Source organism: Mobula hypostoma, chromosome 4 (assembly GCF_963921235.1).
Source record: "Mobula hypostoma chromosome 4, sMobHyp1.1, whole genome shotgun sequence".
In the NCBI taxonomy this organism is placed as follows: domain Eukaryota; kingdom Metazoa; phylum Chordata; class Chondrichthyes; order Myliobatiformes; family Myliobatidae; genus Mobula; species Mobula hypostoma.
In genome coordinates, this window is record NC_086100.1 from 41,015,371 (window position 1) to 41,039,227 (window position 23,857).

The 23,857-nt window shown below is 42.0% G+C and overlaps 1 protein-coding gene across 2 annotated transcripts in view; it reads right to left on the reverse strand.

Moving 5' to 3' along the window:
- LOC134345279 (chloride channel protein 2-like) overlaps nt 1–23,857 on the reverse strand; it is a 556,059-nt gene that overhangs the window by 182,131 nt on the left and 350,071 nt on the right. The gene's annotated exons all lie outside the window — the stretch shown is intronic.

Below are 23,857 nucleotides of genomic sequence, written 5' to 3' on the forward strand. Positions count from 1 at the left end.
CATGAACAACAGAAATGTACGCCACCACAATGTGTAACCTTGTAGTCCAGTATATCCTCACATTCCAACGGAAATACTGAAATGAGCCCTTTCTTGATCAGTGCTCTTCCAAACATTTACAAAACCAGCATCTTCCTGAGAGGCTGGAAAATTTTCCCAGGTATGTGCTGTTAACAAAGAGCAGCACAAGTTCACTCAAAATACTCCCAGTCATCGGCAAAAGTAATGAAAGCAAGCAACATTGGTCCACCAATAACCTGGATTGGGCTTTGTCAGGACCATCAGCTCCAGATCCCATCAGTCATTTTTCAAACACAACTAAATAATGGAATTTCATAGATGAGGTGAAAAATTACTGCTCTCAACATCAAGGGGGCACTTTAGCAAATGTGGTATCAAGTAGCCCTGTTAAATCAAGAGAAAAGCACAGCATTGGCTCGACTGATACTCTGCACAAAGGAAGATAGTTGTGGCTGAAGTCCAAATTCAGGTAGAGGCCGTTAAGTGGCAAGTAATATTCACACTACAAAATTGTAAGACCTGTCCAACACACAAAATACACAAACTAGGTTTATTATGCTGGAATACCATTTATTTGCCTGGATTAGTAAGCTCTAGCAATACTCCAGGAGCTCAACATCAACTAGGATAAAACATCCTGTTTAATTGGTACAACCCCTTCCCTCCACCGTAGTGCATAGTGGTTCCATTATTGCAGCTAATCTATGTGATTGTATACACCTGTACAATTTTCTGTAGATTAATTACATTAATATGTCTATATGAAAACAGTGAAACAAAAGGATCAAGCAAATTTACTTGGGCTCTGCTATTACCAATATTTAATTCCTGGTGCAGCTGAGAAATCTATTCTAAAAGTAGCTCATATTCAGGAATAGATTATACAACATGCCGGGGTTGCTAATGGGTAATAATGTACTATTATTCTTCTGTGTTTTCAAAATGGTCAAGAAAAAAATTCATGATGCACAGTTATTACTTTGTCGAACATGTTCCGCATACTTATAAATATTTTTAATATTCTGTTTGGATCTGCATCATGAACTACGTATCTATTTCTGAAGAGATGACTAGCAGTTATTTAAAAAGGAAGACATTTATAGCTGTAAAAAGGGAATACTTTATGACATCACAGCTGTTTTATGATGGTTCTGGGAAAACAACTAATAACAGATTGTGCATGGCATGTTTATCTGGGAATGAATCCTGATGTATTTTGTTTTGAGATGTGTAGTATGACCAGCATTTTATTGCCCACACCTGTCTCTATGACGGTTGTGGGTCTAACAACTGGAAGCGTTGCAGCACTTGTGAATTTGACTACTACCACACAGCCACTGACATGGGAATTCTAGGATCCCTTGTAAATAATCATATAGTTAGGATGGTGCACAGATGGGTAGAGGTAATGCCAATATTGGGAAGGACTCTGGTTATAGTTTCAGAAGATACAAAAGGAAGGTGTGTACCCTAATGAGGCACATCACACATGCATTGCAGAAAGTTCCTTATGTTGTTTCAATGAGACTTGGAATGACAAAATATATTCTGCTGATTAAAGAATAATTAATTTGACTGGCTATGGAGAGGACTTCAATTTCACAAAGATTCATATACTACACAGAATTTACTGGGAGAGAAACTGTTTCACTTCAGGCCCATATCGGAATACAAAGTATCACAAAGCATAACAATTTAATACAGGATTAGTCAGATCTTGTACCTTTGCTTATAGGTCTCCCAAGCAGGAAACTAACAGATGTAAAGTTTCCTAAATTTTTTAAATACCAGTCACTGATAAGAACATCGAAGAATCTTAGGTCCAGATACCAACCAATGGCAAGGTTTAAGATAACTGATCAGAGAGCCATGAGTCATGGGAAAAAGGTTTTCCTGCAAGTTGTAACATCATGGAAGCAAATTCATTAATTGCTTTCAAGGAGGAATTAGTCAAATAGTTGTGCATTAACTTAAAGCCCATTTCCAAGAGGCCTCAAAAACATTCTGATAAAACCCAGTCTCTATTAATTGTTACAGCTCATGCAGCATTTTCTCGACCCATCAGGCTCACATGATTTTAGCATCCAGTTAAATTTCAAAATAGCTTTCCAATTAGGCACTTAAGCAATAGCTATAGATCTGTGAATTCCACAACTTTGCGTCCCTATCCTCCGCATGGTGTGGAACACAGTTGCTTATGTAGAGTAGCCATTTGCAGGATTGGCGAACGTACATCAGGGCAGTACAGAGAGCTCGCACACACACACACACACATACACATACACACAGAGGCAGCTCTTCACAGTGTTTGTCTGGTCAGCCTTTTCATTATGCTGAAGAGGGATAATGTCTCCTTTTCTCTTCACCATTTACACCTCGGACTTCAACTACTGCAGAGTCTTGTCATCTTCAGAAGTTTTCGGATGACTCTGCCATAGTTGGATGCATCAGCAAGGGAGATGAGGCTGAGTACAGGGCTATGGTAGGAAACTGTCACATGGTGTGAGCAGAATTATCTGCAGCTTAATGTGAAAAAGACTAAGGAGCTGGTGGTAGACCTGAGGAGAGCTAAGGTACCGGTGACCCCTGTTTCCATCCAGGGGGTCAGTGTGGACATGGTGGAGGATTACAAATACCCGAGGATACGAATTGACAATAAACTGGACTGGTCAATGAACACTGAGGCTGTCTACAAGAAGGGTCAGAGCTGTCTCTATTTCCTGAGGAGACTGAGGTCCTTTAACATCTGCTGGACGATGCTGAGGATGTTCTACGAGTCTGTGGTGGCCAGTGCTATCATGTTTGCTGTTGTGTGCTGGGGCAGCAGGCTGAGGGTGGCAGACACCAACAGAATCAACAAACTCATTTGTAAGGCTAGTGATGTTGTGGGGATGGAACTGGACTCTCTGACGGTGGTGTCTGAAAAGAGGATGCTGTCTAAGTTGCATGCCATCTTGGTCAATGTCTCCCATCCACCACATAATGTACTGGGTGGGCACAGGAGTACATTCAGCCAGAGACTCATTCCTCCGAGATGCAGCACTGAGCATCAGAGGAAGTCATTCCTGCCTGTGGCCATCAAACTTTACAACGCCTCCCTTGGAGGGTCGGACACCCTGAGCCAATAGGCTGGTCCTGGACTTATTTCATAATTTACTGGCATAATTTTCATATTACTATTTAACTATTTATGGTTCTATTACTATTTATTATTTATGGAGCAACTGTCATGAAAACCAATTTCTCCCGTGATTAATAAAGTATGACTATGACTATGACTATGCTGAAGAGGGATAATGGAGTCTATTGATGCAAACCAGCTTCAGGTAACCTTCACACCAATGTGGCAGCTCTTTCTTAGCTACTGCTCTGCCTATGACTTGCAAGAAACTGCAAACAGTTGTAGGAACAGGCCAACACATCAGTAAACCAGCCTTCTCTCCACGCACTCTGTCTATAACTTCTTGCTGTCTCAGTAAAGCAGCCAGCATAATGAAAGACTCCACCCTCCCGGACATCCTCATTTCTCATCACTCTCATCGGGCAGAGATACAAAAGCCTGAAAACAAGAACCACCAGGTTTAAGGGCAGTTTTTACCACACTGTTATAAGACTATTCAATGTCTCTCTAGTACGATAGTTGGATACTTGACCTCACAATCCACCTTGTCATGATCTTGCACCTTATTGCCTCTCTGTACTGCACTTCCTCTGCGGCTATTGCACTTTATTCTGCACGATATTGTATTTACCTTGAACTACCTCAATGCACTGTGTAACGATTTGTGCGAGCAAAACGCCTGCCAAGGTTTTCACTGTATCTCAGTACATGTGATGATAGTAAACAAAACCAATTCTAATTCCATTCCAATCAGCCGCTCATGGACCTCACTATAGACTTTTCCCTGCCCCTTCAATAAGCAATCCCACTCGAGTACCATCCCCTACACCTTTACCCCTGCTGACCCCAGGACATTGATCCTCACCTCACTGCCTAAAACAGTCTCCCAGCCCAATCCCTCCAGCTGACCTCCCAGTAGTCTTCCACCAGTGTTTCCACTGACTCTCAACAATCCATCTTCACCCCAGCACCTCCACCAACTTCCTGCAACTAATCTTCAATCCCCTCCCTGCAAAATCTTCAAGTATTGATTCACCTGACTGTTGTCTCAGCCCAGCCCTCAGCATCTAAGCTGCTGTCTCCAGTGAGCACAGACCTTTGAAACAGACACTCCTCAGCATGCTTGAGCGCTGCAGAATTTTGCAGTGATGCATTCTTGAGAAAACTGTACCTTGGGCGACTTGCATCTACAGGTACTCTTAAATTTCCAGGACATTGACATAACAACCCCTGAGCAACAATCACTTGTTAGTAGACACTACGCATATTCATTGGGGGTGGCACATTACCACAGCAGATAGCTTAAATTCTTGCAGTGCCAGCGATCACTGATCACACATGCAATTGTCACCTGTAAGGAGTTTGTATGTTTTCTCCGTGACAGCGCGTGTTTCCTCCCACATTCCAATCATGCATGGATTAGGGTTAGCAAGTTGTGGCCAAGCTATGATGGCTCTGGAAGTGTGGCAATACTTGCAGGCTGCCCAGCCTAATCTTCGCTGATTTGATTTGACGCAAACAATACATCTGACTGTATGTTTCAATGCATATGCAACAAATAAAGCTAATCTTACTTTCTTCTTAAATAAGGTAGTAAATGAAAACACTTGATTGATCAACATGCAGGTGCAGAACATATATGCACTTAGGACATCTATCACACAATCAGTACCTTTACTGACTTCAGCTCCCTAGATATTGCTGTCAGTAGCACTGATTTTAACCAAAATTGATGGTCCAACTGAGCACTTTCCAAATGTTTCCAACATTTGTGGTTCCCACATCAGCAATCCATATGGCTTTGAAATTAATTGGTTTATTTGATGTCATTTCATGCACAATTGTAATTTAATGCTGATTAGAAACTAGTTTAATACTATCCAAGCTAATTTCACATGTGATGCATAGTTACTGTCTCTGGGCCATGGGGCCTCGTGTTTTGCCAAGCTCAGCTTTCTAAGCATTAATAGCTAACACTTCTAAAGATCAAAGTGCTATTTTTGAATAAGTTAAATTTCTAACCAATATTCTTTGTTTAGCTTCTGGCTGTAAACAGGAACCAGCTTTCAGTTCTTAGTGTAAGTGGAAAGCTGTAATCAGTTTGAAGTTAAAAAGACAGCTTTGCAAACAAACACGATCTATACAGCACACATGCTGGTCCACAGCACTTGGACCTATTGCTCAAAATTTCAGTACAAGACTATGGGGTATGTTAATTCAAAGATTCAATGTACAATTATTATCAAAGAATGTATAAATTATACAACCTGGAGATTTGTCTACTTACAGGCAGCCACAAATCAAGAATTCTGAAATAACCCAATTAAAAAAAAAAAGAAATACTAACACCCAATGCACAGAGAAAGAGCAAAATACATAAATCATGCAAAACAACAGAAGTGAGCAATAGTATTCAGAACTGATTTGAGTCCATAGATCCAAATCCCCAAGGATTCGGAGTAGACCCAAGCAGTTCATCGTTAATAGCGGGGTAAATCACCGTGAAGCATAGCAGCCAGGGCAGTCTCACAGCCTCAGCATCGCGGACAGAGGAGTGTATTTCAACCTCGCACGCAGGCATCAAAACGCCCCAGTCTCGATTTCTCCTCTCTGAATCACTCGCTCCAACTCCATCTGCACCAATTTTGCGATGCATCAATATGGCTCATCTCTTGAATTTGCTTCGCCTTCATTCACCACTTCATTGTCTGTGGTGATAGTTAACCAGAATTCACTTCAGGAAAGGTGTATTTAATAATGTTTTTAGTCGAATTTCTTGCCTTTCGAACTACCGCTTGCCTTCAGTACTGAAGTAAGCTGTCATTCGCCTTCAGTAGTGTCATCTTAAACAGGAAGTTTTAATCTGGTTTATTTCAAAATAAACAATGCTGGCTAAGTTGTTTAGTTCAATAAAGCTTGTAGACTACATTAATATTACCATTTAATGCATGAACAACAGATCTGTTTACATTTGGGAAGTTTGTATACTCATGCAGTCAACGTCACAGCAGTAACTGTGGGAACTTTGTCTCCAGAAACTTTCACTTGTGTTGAGAGATATCTGAAAGAATATCACACGTGTGAAGTCGTCCAAGTGGTGAAGAAACAACATAAATTTAGAGAACAGGTCAGGATTTTTAGGAATAGTCCAGGAACATCAAGATGCATGACAAAAACATGGGGTGAACTAGAATCCATTGCTCTGCCTTCGATTTCTGCAACGGATGACTGCTTTGTCTCTGGCTCATGGGTATGTCTTTAATTGTACCTGTGTTTTAGAAATCCATTGTGTTTTAGAAACAGTTTGTTTTGGAACTCTTTGATAAGAGAAATCTCCTGAGTTACGAATGTTGTTTGGATTTAAATGTGTCTCAGTAAAAATGAACTGTGTTTAAACCACTTTGTTAGCTGGAAGTGTTTTCTCCTTGGTAGGGAGGGGGAACAAACTGTTCAAATCAATGGAATTGGCAGCTAAACATGCCATGGAGGAGAAATGGAGAAGTGAACTAGTCTTTGATGATTGGGTTTTACAATATAACCTCCCTCTAGTGAGGGTATCAATAACTGGCTATATCGGATGGGGCTTGACGCCTTCATCTGAGTTCATGACTTCGTGGTTACCAAACCCACACAGAGTACTTATACGTAGTGAAGGAGGGTTTCATCACTCAAGAGTTGGAGCCTTTTCTGGTTGGCTGCCAGTGACCACTGGTGTTCTGCAGGGGTTGGTATTGGAACCGCTTTTTATATTATATGTCAATGATCTCGATGACAGAATTGATGGCTTTGTGGCCAGGTTTGCGGATGATACAAAGAAAGGTGGAGGAGCAGGCAGTATTGAGGAAGCAGGGAGTCTGCAGAAGAACAGGGACAGATAAGGAGAATGGGCAAAGAAGTGGCAGATGGAAGACAGCAGAGGGACATGTACCGTCATGCACTTTGGGAGAAGGAACAAAGGTGAATGTAGACTATTTCCTGAACGGGAAGAAAATTTAGAAATTGGAGTTGCAAAGGGACTTGGGTGTTCTAGTGCAGGATTCTCCAAATATTAACTTACATGTTGAGTTGGTAGTGAGGAAGGCAAATGCAATGTTGACATTCATTTTAAGCACGGATGTGACACTTTACAAGTCATTAGTCAGAAGACATTTAGAGCATTGTGAGCAGTTTGGGCCCCGGATACAATGGCAATTGAGAGAGTCCGGAGGAGGTCCATGATCTGGACTCTCTGATCCTGGTAATGAAAGGGTTAACGTGTAAGGAGTGTTTGCTGGCTCCATGCCCATTAGAAGATTGAGGAGGTATCTCATTGACACCTATCGAGTACTGAAAGGCCTAAATAGACTGGACGTGGAGAAATAGAACATAGAACATAGAAATCTACAGCACATTACAGGCCCTTCAGCCCACAATGTTGTGCCGACCATGTAACCTATTCTAGAAACTGCCTAGAATTTCCCTAGCACATAGCCCTCTATTTTTTTAAGCTCCTTGTATCCATCAGTGCATTCCACGCACCCATCACTCTCTATGTGGAAAACTTACCACTGACATCCCCTTGGTACTTATTTCCAAGCACCATAAAACTAACCCCCCACCCCCCCACCCCCCCACCCTGTGTTAGCCATTTCAGCCCTGGGAAAAAGCCTCTGGCTATCCACGCGATCAATGCCCCTTATCATCTTATACATCTGCATCAGGTCACCTCTCATCCTCTGTGGCTCCAAGGAGAAAAGGCCAAGTTCACTCAACTTATTCTCATAAGGTATGCCGTCCAATTGAAGCAACATCCTTGCAAAACTCCTCTACACTCTGTCTATAGTATCCACATCCTTCCTGTAGTGAGGTGACCAGAACTCAACACAGTACTCCAAGTGGGGTCTGACCAAGGTCTCATATAGCTGTAATGTAATGTATAGATATTTTCAATAGTAGCCGAGCCCAGGATCAGAGGGCACAGCCTCAGAATACCCCTTTAGAACAGAGATGGAACATAGAACGCTATAGCACAGAACTGGCTCTGTGGTCCAAGATATTGTGCCAAACATTTAACCTACTCCAAGATCAATCTACTCTTTCCCTTCTACATGGCCCTCAATTTTCCTCTAATCCATCTGGATATCTAATAGTTTCTTAAATGTCCCTAATGTACTGGATCTGCCTCTAACAGCACCATGACAATGCATTCCAGGTACTTCACACTCTCTGTGTAAAAATCATACCTCTGACATCTCCCCTATACTTACCTCTATATATTAACATGGCCTCATTAAGTGGTGAATCTTCGACTGCAGCTCCAATAGAGATGACCAAATATTCCTGTTTAGGACTACTACAGATGAAATCTGCAGTCTCAGCCATGGGTACTTCAATAAGCAGCACCGTTCTAAGACTTTAAAAAAAAATCTATCTATACTCAAAATCGATGAACCTTGGAGGGCAGACTCCCCTTTCAGAAAACAGAATTGGGGATGGTGCGTCAGTCTATGATTGAAATGCAGAGGCTTGAGACTCCATTCCAGATGATCTGTTGGCAAATCTACAGTCTCTGGAAAATAAAACTGAAGACTTCAGAGCAAGATTGCTGTGCCAGAGGGACATCAGGGTCTGCTGTGTACTCTGATTTACACCAGCAATTTTGGACACAGCGTTGCAGCCTGGTGGCTTCACCGTTCGACACAAAGACAGGGCAGCTCAGTCTTTTAAAGATAGAGGAGGCAGAGTATGTTTTACGATGACTCATCGTGGTGCACAAATGTGGCGGTTCTGTCACAGACCTACTCATCCGACATGGAACATCTAGCAGTCGTCCATTTCATCTGCTGAGGGAGTTTTCCACCATCGACCTGGTAGTGGTGTACATTCCACCTCAGGCCAAGGCCAGGCAGCTGAGCAGTGTAATCACCAGGCACAAAACAGAGTACCCTGATGCTCTCCCTATCATTGTGGAGGATTTCAACCAGGCCAGCTTGAAGCAGCCTTTGGACAATTACCACCAACATACACCTGTGGAACCAGAGGAGCCCACACACTGTTATATCACCATCAAGAACACTTACCGAGCCATCCCACGCCCACACTTTGGAAAATCTGATCATCTGGCTGTACTTCTACTCCCAGTATATAGGCAGAGACCAAAGACTGATGAGGACCAAGAAGGAATGGTCAAGGGAGGCAGAGCAGCACTGACGGGACTGCCTTGAGTCGGTGGACTGGACAATACACAGGGATTCATCTTCACGTCTGAATGAATATGCGACAATTGTCACCGACTTCACCGAGACCTGTGTGGATGAGTTTGTGCCTTCGAGAACGTACTGGACATACCCAATCCAAAAGCAGTGGATGAACCAGGAGGTTTGTGGTGTGCTGAGGGATAGATCCGTGGCATTCAAGACTGTTCATCCAGAACTATACAAGACGTCCAGGTACAACCTATGGAAGGCTATTTTAAGGGTGGGAAAACAATTCTGACTGAGGTTAGAGACGGAACTGGATGCACGTCAGCTCTGGCAGGGTTTGCAGGCCGTTATTTTCTTCAAAGCGAAACTCAACATCATGAATGACTGTGATGCTTCATTGCCAGACGAGGTCAACATCTTTCATGCACACTTCAAAAGGTAGAATAAAATTATACACATGCGAATCCCTGCGGCATCTGGTGACCCTGTGATCCGCCTGGGCAATAGTAGTACCCGCAGTACATCAGGCTGCTGTTTATTGATTACAGCTCAGTGTTCAACACAATCCTACCCTCAGTTCCAATCAACAAGTTCCAAAACCTGGGCCTCTGTACACCCCACTGCAAATGGATCCTTGACTTTGTCAACGAGATAGCACAGTCTGTGCAGATGGAAATAACATCTCCTCCTCACTGATGGAATTAGCATTGGTGTACTTCATGGATGTGTGCTTAGCCCACGACTCCACTCTTCCTACACTCATGATTGTGTGGCTAGGCGCAGCCCAGACACCACCTGTACACTTGCTGATGACGTAGCCATTGGCAGAGTTTCAGATGGAGATGAGGAGGCGTACAGGAGCGATATAGATCAGCTGGTTGAGTGGTGGTTGCAACAACAGCCTGTATTCAATGTCAGATAGACCAAGGAATTGTTTGTGGACTTTGGCAAAGGGAGGCTGAGGGAAACACACACTGGCCCTCATTCAGAGATCACAAGTGGAAAGGGAAAGGAGTTTCAAGTTCCTGGGCATCAACATCACTGAGGCTTCACTCTGGGCCCAACATATCAATGCAATTACAAAGAAGGCATAGCAGCTGCTATATTTCATTTGGAGTTTGAGGAGATTTGGTATGTCACCAAAGGCTCTCACAAATTTCTGCAGATGTACTGTCGAGAGCATTCTAACTTGTTGCATCATCATCTGGTATGGAGGGTGTCGCTGCATGGATTGGAAAAAGCTGCAGAAACTTGTAAACTCATCCAGCTCCATCATGGGCACCAGCCTCCCCGATATCCAGGACACCTTCAAAAGGCAATGCCTCAGAAGGGCACCATCTAGCATTAAGGACCACATCACTTAAGCCATGCCTGCTTTTCATTGCTACTAACAAGGAGGTGGTGCAGGAGCCTGAAGATGTACACTAAATGTTTGAGGAAAAGTTTTACCCGTCCATCATCAGATTTCTGAATGGACAATGAACCCAATGGACACGACCTCAGTAATTTTCCCTCACTTCTTGCACTTCTTATTTTATATTTTTATCCATAGATACTTCTTACTGTAATGTATAGTTTTTATTATTATGCACTGCAATGTACTGCTGACACTAAACAACAAATCACATGATGTATGCCGGCAATATTACACTTGATTCTGATTTTCCAGTCACCTTAATTATCATAGTACGTTTATGTCACCATATACTACCTTAAGATTCAATTTTCTTGCAGACGTTTATGTGAAAATAAAGAAATACGATAGAATTCACAAAAAAAATATACATTAATAAAGAGTGCCAAACACCCAGTGTGCATAGGACGACAAATTATGACGGCACTTGTGCGCTGGTCACAGCACAAATCCTCTGATTTGTCTAACACCAAAGAATTTGAGGTTGCTGACCCTCCCCATCCCCAATCACTAATGATTACAGGCTCATGGACCTCCGGATTCTCCCTTCTGTAGTCAATAATAAACTCTTTGGTTTTGCTGAGTGAGAGGTGGTTGGTGTGGCACGGTTCGACCACGTTTTCAATATACTGATTTGGCACCATCTTTGAATCAACAAACGAAAGCAGTGTTGTCAGCAAATTAAATATGACATTTGAGCTGTGCTCAGCTGCACAATCGTAGGCACAAGGAGAGTAATTGGGGGGGGGGTGTTCTAAGCACACAGCCTTGTGGTACACCTGTGCTGATGGTGATTGTGGAGGAGATGTTGTTGCTAATCCAAACTGACTCAGCTCTGCAAATGAGGAAATCGAGGATCCAGTTGCTCAGGGAGGTATTAAGTCTCAGAACTTGGAGCTTAGTGATTAGTTTTGAGGGGATGATGGTTTGGAATGTCGTATTGTAGTCAATGAAGAGCATCATGATGTATTCATCGGCACTGTCCAGATGTTCCAGAGCTGAATGAAGAGCCCGTGAGATGACATCTGCTATCGGCCTGTTGTGGCAGTAGGCACATTGGTGTGGATCCAAGTAACTCCTCAGGCATGAATTAATAAGCTTCATGAACAACCCCTCAAATCACTTCATCACAGTGGACGTAAGTGCTATTGGACGATAGTCATTAAGGCAGGCTCTGCCCCCTTGTATTAATCATTTATGCCCTGGAAAAAGGTCTCTGGCTAACCACTCGATCGAGGCCTCTTATCATCTTGTACAACTCTATCAAGTCACCTGTCATTCTCCTTCGCTCCAAAGAGAAAAGCCCTAGCTTGCTCAACCTACTCTGGTAAGACATGTTTTCTAATCCAGGCAGCGTCCTGGTAAATTTCTAAAACTGCTACATCCTTCCTATAATGAGGCAACCAAAACTGAATACAACATTCCAAGTGTGGTCTAACCATGCAAGGAGCAATTCCTTTAGCCAACGGGTGGTGAATCCGTGGAATGGATTGTCTCAGATGGCGGTGGAGGCCAAGTCATTGGGTATATTTAAAGCAGAGATTGATAGATTCCTGATTAGCAAGGTTATGGAGCGAAGGCAGGAAAATGGTTTTCAGAGGGTTAATAAATCAGCCACGATCGAATGGCAAAGCATTGGCTAAATGGTCCAATTCTGCTGCTATGTCTTAGGGTGGTACGCATGGATTCAGAAACTATTTCAGGATAATTAAAACAGCACCTGAAACCCAGAATTTCTAACCATACAGGTTAACCTAACCTAATACCACTCCTTAACAATTCTGTCTTACAAATCATACACTAAAACCTTGGTGTAAAGTCATGTGACCTAAAGCATTGTTGAGTTTAAAATCAGATCAAGTAATTTATTGAACAATGTAATTATATATAGATATAACTGTACATCTATCAGATTTCTCAGTTATATTTTCATTTAATGATGTGGGTAAATTCTGAAAGCATGAAGTGATTAAGGTTGAGCTAGGCAATCTTCTGCGATGTTCTGCAAGACACACAACTTTCAATTCTGTACCCATAGGTTACTGGATGTGATTTCAATATTCTTGTACTATTATCACAATATTCAACCTCTGAGATAGAATTTCAGGGCCAATGGATCTGAAACTATATTGTAATCACTTCAAAGTGTTATGTTCAGCACCGATACAGGTATTTCTCCACTGCCAGCTTGTTCTTCAGTCCTTTACTTTTTCCACCTATCACCTCCCAGCTTCCCATTTCATCCCCCATCCCCACGCACAAACCTTCCCCCTCATCTGGATTCACCTATCACCTGCCCACTTGTATTCCTTCCCCTTCCCCACTTTCTGATTCTCGCTTTTTCCTCCTTCCTTTCCAGTCCTGATGAAGAATCTCAGCTTGAAACGTCAGCTGTTTATTCCTCTCCATAGATGCAGCCTGACCTGTTGAGTTCCTCCAGCATTTTGTGCAAGTTACTCTGGATTTCCAGAGTCTCTTATTTTTATAGATTTTTCCCTTCCATTTTACAGTTCTACATTTTTCATGGTGACTCTGTAACCTTTCACTCTCTTCCGGCCCCCACTCCACATTCCTGTCCCACATTCCAAGTTCTGTGAAAAACCACTCCTTTAAACATGCCTACTATTTATTTGCTAGCATTTTTACAATTATCTTCTATTTTAATGCATTTATGAACTAATCAATAATTCAATGAACTACTCAATAAAAAAATAAACTTACCCTGTCTTAAACTAACTAGGAATTTGAGCTCCAAAGTGCCAATTAATAACAAATAAAACCCTCACTGCACCAGGAGGGCAAGAGTTAACACAATGATAGACAGTTCAAAGATGCTTCCACATCAGGGTGTCCTGTGGTTAGAACAGCTAGGTGCCAAGTCCAACAACTATAATCATGCGTATGAAAATTCATTTCCTGAGGAAGCTGATGCTTGCAGCTCTGCTGTCCAAGTTCTGCTGCAATGATGTAATAGTTACTCTGATTCGTAATTCTAATTGCAATTTATCACAGCAATAATCAAAGTAGTTCTAAATTCTCTGCAATATAGTGTTAAGTGCACTTCATATTGTTTAGAATAGTTGCACTGGCCATCAATACCGTACGGATATTAACATGACTAATGTGTAAATTTACATCATTTTCCCATTTAGTTTCCTGCTCTTTTACAACCATTACACAATAGTTTAGACTGTTATGCATAGTTGTAAAATCTATGGCTGTTAAAGAAAACCTGACATCTGCACATTGTTCCAAAAGAATCATGTCTCAAGGTTTAACATATTTTGAGTCAAATTTGCACTATTATAGGATTTTGTATTCACGCTTGAGATGATAGTTTTATCACTTGGGTTGCGTAGGCTGCAAATAGATTTCTGAAATTATTCAAAATGAATTCTGTGTTTCATATAAACTACTCAGCACTGATAGACTAATTTTGAGGGTCCAGAGCATACATTTTTTTAAGGAAAAGCAACATTACAGTTCAGTATTACTGTAGCTACGAGAGTAGAATCCACTGATCCAGAGACTCAAGTTCAAATCCCACAACATCAGGGAAATTGTTCAAAGACTTTTCTAAATAATTGAAAGGAAGGCTAAGTCCCAACTATTTCTTTAGGGGTAATTTACAATGCCTAGATTCCTTTCACTGGAGGTGATGTGTTTATATTTGGTGTCTGTAATACCATAGCTGACTACAGGCTCGCTGTATCTTTTGTTTTTAAATTTTGTATCCTCTGTTCGTTATAAATGAGCATTTATTTTATAATGATTACTGATGGCATCTTTCATCTTTAGGCATTCAACTTTGGCATCTTTGTTTGTGCATGTAATTCCCTGGGAATCAGAATGTACATTGTGAGATTACTGTTTTTGCTCTTCGAATGCAGATCTAGAGTGGAGTATCGATCTGCACAATGTAACACCATGTAGAAGGAATGCATTTACCTAGCACCAACTCCTGACCCTTTCAGAATACTCCAAAGTGGTTTGCCAAGGATTACATATTTTCGAAATGTTACCACAAAGATAATGCAATATAAGGAAACCAGCAAGTTCTCACAAACACCATTGCGATAACTAAGTGAACTATTTTTAACACAATAGTTGAGGAATAAGTACTGGCCTTTACAATATCAACATGGAATTTGTTACGTCCACTTGATAGTGAAGCCTGAGTCAGTTTAATATCACAAACAAATTACCATCTCTGACAATGCAGTACACCCTCAGTACTGCCCAAACACGAGGAAATCTGCAGATGCAGGAAATTCAAGCAACACCTATCAAAGTTGCTGGTGAACGCAACAGGCCAAGCAGCATCTATAGGAAGAGGCGCAGTCGACGTTTCAGGCCGAGACCCTTCGTCAGGACTAACTGAAAGAAGAGCTAGTAAGAGATATGAAAGTGGGAGGGGAGGGGGAGATCCAAAATGATAGGAGAAGACAGGAGGGGAGGGATGGAGCTAAGAGCAGGAAGGTTGATTGGCAAAAGGCATATGAGAGGATCATGGGACAGGAGGCCCAGGGAGAAAGAAAGGGGGAGGGGGGGAAGCCCAGAGGATGGGCAAGGGGTATAGTGAGAGGGACAGAGGGAGAAAAAGGAGAGAGAGAAAAAGAATGTGTGTATATAAATAAATAAATAACGAATGGGGTACGAGGCGGAGGCCACTTATCCGTGTAAGCGGAACAAGTGCTACACATGTCCTTATACTTCCTCCCTTACCACCATTCAGGGCCCCAGACAGTCCTTCCAGGTGAGGCGACACTTCACCTGTGAGTCGGCTGGGGTGATATACTGTGTCCGGTGCTCCCGATGTGGCCTTCTATATATTGGTGAGACCCGACGCAGACTGAGAGATTGTTTCGCTGAACACCTACGCTCTGTCTGCCAGAGAAAGCAGGATCTCCCAGTGGCCACACATTTTAATTTCCACGTTCCATTCCCATTCTGACTTGTCTATCCACGGCCTCCTCTACGGTAAAGATGAAGCCACACTCAGGTTGGAGGAACAACACCTTGTATTCCGTCTGGGTAGCCTCCAACCTGATGGCATGGACATCGACTTCTCAAAATTCTGCTAATGCCCCACCTCCCCCTCATACCCCATCCATTATTTTTATATATATATATACATACATACACACATACACACACACACATTCTCTCTCTCTCTCCTTTTTCTCCCTCTGTCCCTCTCACTATACCCCTTGCCCATCCTCTGGGCTTCCCCCCTCCCCCTTTCTTTCTCCCTAGGCCTCCTATCCCATGATCCTCTCATATCCCTTTTGCCAATCAACTGTCCAGCTCTTGGCTCCATCCCTCCCCCTCCTGTCTTCTCCCATCATTTCGGATCTCCCCCTTCCACTTTCAAATCTCTTACTAGCTCTTCTTTCAGTTGGTCCTGACGAAGGGTCTCAGCCTGAAACGTCGACTACACCTCTTCCTAGAGATGCTGCCTGGCCTGCTGAGTTCACCAGCAAATTTTATGTGTGTTGCACCCTCAGTACTGTATTGGAATGGCTACCTGAGCCTTTCTGCTCCACTGTCTGGAGCTAGACTTAAACTCAGAATCTGAGAGAGCTTTAATCACCGCTGATTTAACCACAACAGAACTATACCTATGAACAAGATGCATCCGAAAAGAAAGGCATGTCATAAAACTGCTTATTTTCAACTCTGCTCCAGTGGAACTATAATTTGCAAGTTGCTGTGGCAACCAGGGAGAGAATTTATGAATAACAACAGGAAAGCCCGAGAACTATCAAACACTCAAAAATGTGAGGTTTTTCTTTCCGTGGTATTTTAAATAAATAAATAATCCTCATGCCCTAATGAAACTTTTTTTTTGTAACACTAAGGGGAATTGCTGTTTGCATCCGAGTGAGCAGGTAATATTAATAGAATACATCAACACCAACTTGGTACTAATGTTGAAGTCGATCAGCTACTCTGGACCAGGCCCAAGTGAGTGACCACCTGTTTCTGTGTTCATAATAAAGATTGAACAGTGCAATGAATCATCTACTTCAGTGCAAGACCAATCACGCCACTTTCTGTATGCCCACCATGATATTTGGCAAAGTGCAGGAGTTAGAGAAAGGGCATTTCCACACTGATCTTCAATCCTCAGCTTGGTCTAAAAAATGAAAACACCAGCAGGTCAGAAATATTGTCTATTTCCTTCTTTGCTATCTTTTATTTTACCCTCCAGTAAGTTCGGAGCTCAGAAATAAACAGACACAATGGCTTAGAAATGGTTGAAAAAAAAGGCATGTGGTGTTAGAATAGAGAAGTACTGCTTTAACACCAGGACATACAAGTGCTAATTTTTCACCCAGAATTTTGATTGCCCTAGGACCTTTCTCCCCAGAATAAAACTTCACCAAATAACATCAATCATGAAGCAATGAATTGCATCTGCAGTGAAGTTTCAACTTCACCGTTCTGAAAAGAGAGGGCTTTTTGTTAACTTGGGAAAGGAAAAGGTGTTTCAGACCTGGTTTTTTCGATACTCATCTACATTCTTTATCAACTTTGATATCTGCGACATCTGATTAGCTCCAACACAACCTTGAGTGTTAGGTGCTTTGCTCTTAGAGGCCAAAATCACAGTGATTGTCTGCTTCTGAGATTCTGGCATATTACAATTTGCTGCTCTTGATCGTTACCATGTCTCATAGTTCATTGCTAATTGTTCCATTAAAGAGATTGCCCAGCTACATCTCTCCACATGTCACTGGGTGATCTCCTCTCCACATGCCAAATTTACCTTCAGCTTGCAAGCGGGGGCAAGTGGGCACTAGCATTTTCCCCACACTGTCCGCTCCTCCAGGAACAAAGGATTCACAGATCACACTCATGTTCTTATCGAGACCTTTGTTAACATGTGATTACAGAGACCAGAAATGGGAAACTGTAGTCCTGAATGATCTCCATTGCCTCCCTGCTCAAAGAACTTCTCTCATTGATCTTCCTCGAATCACCTGTATATTTGGCTGGAAGAATGCTGCTTGCACTGTTCTTTGGCTTCAGTGAGCACACCTGCTGGGCTAAAAGCCAAGAGCTGCAAGAACTAATATCTGTTTTAACGCATCAATGTACAGGGAAACCCAACAACTTCTCTGTGAATTTCACAATTGAAGTTCTTGATCCTGATGTGACTTAGTGTGACAACCTACACAGTGCTGTTTTAGTGCTATCGAAAGGCAATAATGTAATTATTAAAATACTGAAAATATTCTGCAGGTTAGACAAACATCAGTGGTGAGAGAAAGAGTTAACATTTCAGAGCTTTCATCAAAATTTGGAAGAGGTAAGAAATTAAACAGGGATGGTAAAAACAGAAGGCAAGTCTGAATGACAGAGAAGAGAGCCAAGGCTTATCAAGCACAGCTGAAATGTCAGGTGGGACATGAATGAAAGTGAATTGTAACTGAGGAGAGGAGGAAAAAGCAATGCTGGAACTATAAGGGTAAAGCACAACAGGAGCTAGCAATTTGAAATAAGAGTGGAAGGGAGTCAGAAAGTGAATATGGAGGGGAGTTTTTTTTAGATTGGAGACCTATGATCAGAGTGTGCCAAAGGGTTCAGTGCTGGGTCCCCTGTTGTTTAGACCATAAGACATAGGATAGAATTAGGCCATTTGGCCCATCGAGTCTGCTCCGCCATTCAATCATGGCTGATCCTTTTTCCTAATCTCCTCCTCAACCCCAGTTCCCGGCCTTCTCCCCGTAACCTTTGATGCCATGTCCAATCAAGAACCTATCACTCTCTGCCTTAAATACCCAAAGACCTGGCTTCCACAGCTGCCTGTGGTAACAATTTACACAAATTCACCACCCTCTGACTAAAGGAATGTCTCCACATCTCTGTTTCTGAAAGGGCGCCCCTCTATCCTGAGACTGTGCTCTCTTGTCCTAGATTCTCCCACCATGGGAAACATCCTTTCCACATCTACTGTCTAGGCCTTTCAACATTCGAAAGGTTTCAATGAGATCCCCCCCTCATCCTTCTGAATTCCAGTGAGTACAGACCCGGAGCCATGGGTATGGTAACCCTTTCATTCCTGGAATCATCCTTGTGAACCTCCTCTGGACCCTCTCCAATGCCAGAGATCTGGGTGAGATTGTTGGTGGCATGATTAACATACCCAAGATGCTGGAAGAACTCTCCAGGGTCAGACAGCATCTATGGAGGGGAACAAGCATGGTGCCAGACCTGCTGAGTTCCTCCAGCACTTTCTGTGTCTTGCTCTAAGATTTCCAGCATCTGCAGAAACTCTTGTGTTGTATGAGGTGGCATGATTAGCAAGTTTGGTGCTTTCGACATGCAGTTCTGGCCACCACACCACAGGAAAGATGTGATTGTGCTAGAGAAGAGGGGGATGTCATCTGGGATAGAACATTTCAATTATAGAGAGATCTGGAGAGGCCAGCTCTGTTTTCACTGGAGTGGAGAAGGCTAGCAGCAGATGTGACTGAGTTATTTAAAATTATGAGGGTATAATTAGGATTATTAGACTAGAGGAAACTTTCCCCCTTAACAGAAGTAGATAAAATGAGTGGACAGTAATATAGGATGAAGTATGAGAGACATTGAGGTGCTCTGGGGAGGCACATTTTCACCAAAAATGGCCGTGCTAGAAGATGGGATTAATATGGATGACCTGTTTCCATTTTTTATGACTCTCAGAGGAATGAACAGATTCCTGGTCTTGTGTATTTCAATGACCACAATATTAGGTTCACTCATTGTTAAACCCTGCTTTTGTTTTACCAGCCTATTTATGTGAACACTCCAACACAGAACATAAAACCATTATTCCTTGTCACTAAGATTTTGATAACATCACCCAGCCCAAAATTGGTTTCCAAAATTATCCCTCACTGAAACACTTAATTTCTTTCGCTTCCTTTTGAATCTTGATCAGGCTTCAATTTTTGCCACACAACCCTCAGCACATTTATTACCTTCCTTCTTCATCAATCTCACTTGCCATGACCCTTAACTTAATTGATACTCAGACCTTTGATTTCTTAAGATTGCATTTGAGTCTTCTGTTTAAACCCCTTGATTCCTTGCTCCAATCATATCTGTAGGTCAGTGGTTCCTCTGACACTGCAGTTCCTGAGTTTCCCATATCCATAACCTGAATTGTAAGCATCCTTTCTCTTCGCTTCGCTACTACTTTCTGTATTTCCAAAGACGCAGTTCCTTGTCCTGAAACTTCCAGTCTAAAGCCTTGCCCTTTAAGGCCACCTCTAAAATACAGATTCAATATTTATTGATCGATTGATTGAGATACTGCACAGAATAAGCCTTTCCAACCCTAGCAATCATTTCTATTATTTTCTTTTTGGTCTCAGTGTCCAACTTCCCTTATACTTTTGGGGAAGTGCATGGATGCTCTTATAATAAAACCTGTCATAAAAATATCAGAATGTGCCGACTGGGGAAGCCAAATAAAGCAACCAGATATATAGAATCATGCTTATACATTAAAGCTGAAATGGCAAAATGTTCGCTCTTTACTATGCCTTGTAAAAGCTATTTTCCCTACATTCCAATGGCATGCCTTTATTTTACTAAACACAACACATGCTAAATTTGAACCATCTTATTTTACAAATACATTGTCTTTCAACGACTCTATGGTATTTCCACATAATTAGCCTTCGCACTTCACCTCTTGTTAGGGATTCTTAATAACTGCATATGCTAAGCTGCTTTCATTTATTGGGCTTAAAGTCATGTTTCAAGCCTTGTTTAATTACAAGCACAACCTGCAGGGTAACTTCACACAAGCTCCAAAATCTGACAAAGTATTAATACCAGGGCTGCAATAATCAGGCAGTTATAAGCCTGCTGTGACTGACGTCAGTTGGAATCAGCAGTAAATCAAAGGCATGTATAATTAGTTTCATTTTAGGGAGGACACTTACACCCTCAACAACTCCAAATTACACAAAGAGGAGCCAGAACCAAGTCGAAGCTGACAAATAAATAAGCAATTATAAAGCCATTTGGAACAGAGATAAAATTATAACCCCATGAGGGCTTTTCCCCTTTATTACAAAGTAAAAACTTTTCCTTCAACACTGGTTAAACCTCTGAGGTAATTTTGGACTCCATTTGCCATCTATCACTGAAACCATATCCCATGCAATATTTTGTTTAATTGGTGGCTTCCAGTAATTTGGGAAACATTTGGAAGGTTTTGCTAGTGAGGTCTGATTACTTGCTTAGACAGTGCAAAAATTATTGCTTTAACATAGCACTTCTCATTGGAGATATTGTGAAAGAAGCATACAATTTTTCTTTATACAGATTGAGATTTAGACACAAGGTAGAACTTTCAATTTCTTTCTAGTGCCTTTATTATACTGTGAATATAATTGTTTGGATTTTTGTTTTCAGCATCCAGTTTGCAGTGAGCCAAGTGTGATAGCCTGTGAAAATGACATGGGTTTGAGATGAATGATTAAGCTGTGCCTGTTGGCTCTGATACAGGCAGCACATCTAACCATTTGCAAGATGCTGTGTGCAGCCAGTGCTAGCCGTGCTGTTCACTATCTGCATGCCTCTGCAGGTGGTCAATGGCATGAGACGCAGGCACCACACTGAAGCCAGCCTGCACTATTAAAGGAGGTGGGCATATATTGTGACAGTGGCAATGCTGCCCGATGCTTACAACTCTGTCTAATCTGGAATGCTCTGAGGAACAGCACAGTGTGAGGCAACAAGTTACAAGTTATGCACTAAGGGGCAGGCAGCTGAAGAGGATAACACTAGCAGTTTTGCCCCAAGTTCAACGTACAGTCACAGTCATTGCAAGCTAATGATGAACTCTGAAGGCAGCATCTTTGATCATACCATTGTGTCACTGGAAGAAATTTGAATAATCCAGAACCTCATCCCTGAGCGCAGAGGTAGTTATATTGATAGTCATTTGATTCAGGGAAACAGAAAAAGCAGTAGGCATAACGCTGAGAAAGGCCAGAGCTGAGAGCAGCCCAGGCAATTGGTGCCATGCTAGTGATCAATAGACTGCTAATGCAGAGGTCTACACCAGAAATACACCCTAAAACTAGCAACTGATTCTCAGATGCATGAAAATCAGAGTCAGTCACTCTTGGAAAAGGAACGCAGCTTTATCCAGGGGATTCATGATGCTGGACTCTGTGGGTCAGGTAGAGCTATGCCATACATAAAAATGCCAAAGACTGTGCATTTACTACCTTTCAAGTCATAAAGATAAGACACAGTGCAGATCAAGAAGTTGGTGCCATTACTGTTTTCAAAACCCCCCCACCTGAACAACTGGCTTGTACCCTACTTCAAAGCTCTGTACATTTAAAAAAAATCCTGATCTCAATTTTGGCTATACTCAATGTTTTGAAATTAATATCAACTCAAGAGTGACTCGTAATAAAGTCACAAAACAATTTCAGCTACAGATCTTGACAAATATATTTAATAGAAAAAAACATTTAATGCTGTTTTGTGTCTGCCTAGGGCACAAAATTTTGAATCCTTGCAAAATAAACAGAGGAAGTGTTAGAAACATTAAACAGGTCAAGCAGCATCTGTGACAAAAGGGGAAAAAAGGTTAATCTTGTATCAGAACTGGGGAAGAGAAAAAGGAAAAGGTGAGAGAGAGATGGATAGGGCAAAGGGGATACCTCAGATAGGGCGAGGTGTGGTTTGTGGTGGGTACAAGTTGTAAATGGAGTCACTGCATTGATAGGTTAATGAGGGCAGTTAGAAGTTAAAAATAAAGAAAGGGATATGAAAAAAGAGAAATAGGAAATATGCAGCTGGTCAAGTACTGTTGATGGACAGAGAAAAAAATGGGCTAATATTACTGATGATGACCCACAGCAGAACTGGGCAATTCTGATAAAAATTATTTGAGGTACCCGAGGTAGTTAAATTCAACATTAAATCTGAAAAGCTGCAAAATGCCTAGAAAGAATATATTGCTCTATTCCTTAAGCTTGGGTTGGGTGATGTTCTGACAGTGCAATAGATAATTCAGAGTGAGAACAGGGCTGAGAATTAAAGAGGTAGGCAACCAGAAGGTCAAGTTGCCTCCTGACTGAATGCAGCCATTGCAACATGCAGTCACCCAGACCTGTGTAAAAGCAACCATGCTGGGAACAAGGAATGCAGTGCACCAGGTTGAAACAAATGCACGTGCTTCATCTGTAAGGCTTGCCTGGGTCTCAAGGGGGCAAGGTAAAGGAACAGGAGTTGCATTTCCTCTTAGCTGCATGGGAAAATGCTGGAAAGGGAAGGCTTGCCAGTAGAGATGGGTGTGTGGATCAAGGACATGCGATGGGAACACTCGCCTTCAGAATACTGAAAGGAGGAAAAGGAAAGTGTACCTGGTGGGGAAGGTGTAGAACTTCTATTTCTCTCGTTCTGAGAAACACTTGACCAACCGGGCACTACCTATACCACCCTTGTTAATTTATCAACTGGATGATTGCATCTAAGCCTCACTCAGAGATAATCCCTTTGTTCCATCTATCTCTCCCCACACTCTTGGAAATTTAAAACTAATTTGCATTCTTTTTGAGCTGAAAAGTTAACTCTATTTCTCTTTCCTCAAATGCTGCTTGACCTGCTGAGCTTTCTAGCATTTTCTATTTATTTTTGTTTTCAGATTTCCAGCCTCAATCGTTGAATCCTTTGAAGCCTTGAAACTGCAGCCACTGAAGTACCGTACATGTGTGCCTGGTCATGCAGGTGAACAGACAGCTTTGATGCAAACAGTCTTCAACGAGTAATTCACATAAGATTGGCATTAATGGATCTGGACCTTGAGGAATCACAGTCATAAAAGCAAACAGCTTAAGGCTTTTATGTAAAAATTACCAAGGTCTGTCATTTTGAAAAAGACTTGAGGAATGTAATTAAAACTCTGGAGCTCTTTCCCAAAACAAGAGGTGGGAGAAAGGCTCCATTACCTACTGTAGGCTTCAGGAAAGCCCGAGGGAAGATTAACAGCAGCAAGCTGCTCCTTGCTTCATATTGGCAACACTCACATTAAGGGTGAAGGATAGCTGCTGTCCTCTTACTTTTAAAATGTTCCACGTTGCTTACATTTACTGT